The sequence below is a fragment of the Podarcis filfolensis genome (genome assembly GCF_964270895.1).
Source record: "Podarcis filfolensis genome assembly, chromosome: 3".
In the NCBI taxonomy this organism is placed as follows: Eukaryota; Metazoa; Chordata; class Lepidosauria; order Squamata; family Lacertidae; genus Podarcis; species Podarcis filfolensis.
Genome location: NC_139606.1, coordinates 5,764,781 through 5,766,926, shown reverse-complemented (window position 1 = coordinate 5,766,926; position 2,146 = coordinate 5,764,781).

The following is a 2,146-nucleotide window of genomic DNA, read 5'->3' as shown; positions in this document are numbered from 1 at the left end:
GATGTGCTTAGTGGATCAATTCCTAACATGCTTTGAGGGTGATAGTGTACTGTTTTGATCAAAATGGTTCTTACGTAGAAGATATCCAGCTAGAATATTTTGTGTTCAAGGAATTTTGGTTATTCTGAAACTACTTCTGAAACCTTTCATGCAGTGAATTCATTGAGCACAATCATTTAAATTAATTTCTGAAGTGCAGAAAACACCTAGGATGCAAATAGGTTCTTGAATAAAAGTGTACGAAATCTATATACCCATTGTACTCAAATAACCTCTGGTTAACAAACTTGTAATCTGATTGCCTACTCGATTCCTCCTCGTGTGCAGAGTTAATTCAGGTTCTAGCAGGTTTAACACTGAGAACCAGGCTATTGAAGTTAAGACCCTGGCAAAGGGGAGAGCAGATCTTGCTGATGAACACATTTTGACAACTGGGTGCTTAGCCAGTTTCACATGGTTAATGTAGGCACCATACTTTATTAGTATAACAGAGGACCCTTCTGTGCCTATTTGCTGAAGTTAAGCAGCCGGTTAATCTTGGCAAGTTCTAACCATTCTCCTGAAAACACAAAGAGCTGTGTAAATTACATCCTGTTAGTTGTAGGGCAGGTCCTCCTTAGTATTTGAGTAGTGAAGAGTCTGCTGGATCAAACCAATAGCCCATCTACTGCAGCCTCCTGTTCTCATAGTGGCCAACCAAGCCTGTGGAAACCCTGTAAGCAGGAAGTGAGTGCCACACTTGAGATGCCCACCTCTGACAGTGGGGGTAGAACAGTCACTGTGAGAAGAGGAAAAGGCTAATCTTTAAAAGCCATCCAAGCTGTTGGCCATCACTGTCTCCTCTGATGCACGTTCCATCGCCTCACTGCTCTCCGTGAAGCAGTAATTTATCCGCATTACTAGGATGAAGGCAAAACAGCACTGTGGTTTGGGCACTCAAACATGTGACAAAATACAAAGAGTTAACTTGCACTATGAAACTCCCATGTGTCAGTCACGAGAGTATTTTTCTCAGGAGCAGCGGAAATGTAACGAGATGATAGGTTCTCATTTCCGTTACTTGTTTATATTTTAAGTTCTTGCCCCCAGCAGGAACTTGGAAGTTTCAAAAAGTGCTATGACTACAGCTTCAGGGAGTTCAAATGTACAGGACAGTTTGGGTTGCAAGACATAGAACTGAGTAACTGGGATGTCTTGTTATTCCTGAAGCATGTTCATAAAGCAACAATAGCAGGTAAGCTTGAGTGTACATACCCACACGTCACTGCTGTTTCCTGTTTTGTCTCCCAGTTGAACAGCAATAACAAAAACCCTCGGTTCTTTGTAAGCAAATCTCTCTTACACTGGGCTCTAGTAAAGTTGAGCTCACAACAGCCACAGTTCAACATACTGGGATCATTCAGTTTAAAGGTTCCAATTGCTAAATGTGGGTGCCTTCTATCATGTCACCTTCAGAACAGTGGTATCAGACAACTAAAACTACCTGTCTTGCTGAAGAGCATTATAGCAGGAGCTGAATGGGAAGCCTGTAAAAAGCACATTATTTTAAAGCTGCAATGATGCAGCTAGGATCTAGGTTAGAAAATAGGCAAAGATTAAACTACTCGCAACAGCTATCACCGTAGTGGTAACTGAAGTGGCATAGTTGAAAACAGCAGGAAAAGGTTCAATTCATACAGCCTATTTAGGGCCTTGGTCTCATCTTGTGTTCATTTTATTCCCCATGATTGAGGAGAGAAGCAAATATGAGGAAAGGCACAGTTAAGATGCAAACTGGTTTACTCAACCCAATGTTTTCCTGCAAACCAGAGATAAACTGGTTTGGAATCTTATTTTTTGGCACATGTGTTGAGCAAACTAGTTACTGAAAAACAGGTAGTTTAATTTTGCATGGATAGCTTATGCAGTGAGTCTTGCTACGATGGGGGGGAAAATATGCAGCCTTGCTTTAGCCAAATGTGCATGAGCAGCCAGTTACCCAATTTTGGGGGATGTATTTTAAATATTCAAAATTCTTATTTTGATGTTTGGCAGTAAGGATTCTTAAACTCAACTTCAGTAGCAAAACTGTTTACCTCATTGAATAAGATCATACACAGTACTAAACTATGGGAACAAGTCTTGGATTTGGGCACGCATCTACTGG